This window comes from Cherax quadricarinatus, chromosome 19 (assembly GCF_038502225.1).
Source record: "Cherax quadricarinatus isolate ZL_2023a chromosome 19, ASM3850222v1, whole genome shotgun sequence".
NCBI classification, from domain to species: Eukaryota; Metazoa; Arthropoda; class Malacostraca; order Decapoda; family Parastacidae; genus Cherax; species Cherax quadricarinatus.
Genome location: NC_091310.1, coordinates 37,596,215 through 37,596,499, shown reverse-complemented (window position 1 = coordinate 37,596,499; position 285 = coordinate 37,596,215).

Here is a 285-nt window from a genome sequence, read left to right as displayed (position 1 = left end):
CAATATTGTGTGGCTGCATCATTATTTATGTAATCTTTATCTTCTTTTCCCTGTGATACTGAATGAATTAGAACTAGTGCACCTTAATGTTCGTTTGGCCACGCTAAGGCTCGAACCAGATTCTCAGACATTTTGAAATGTTTTTCAAACAGGACTTCCGTAAACAGTGATATCATTGACACAGTTATGTAAGTTCAATATCGTTCGCCTTATTCATTACGAAACTGTTGTTTGGTAGTTTTCAGATTAATCCTTACTAATTCAAATGCCAAAGCCATTGCGGAT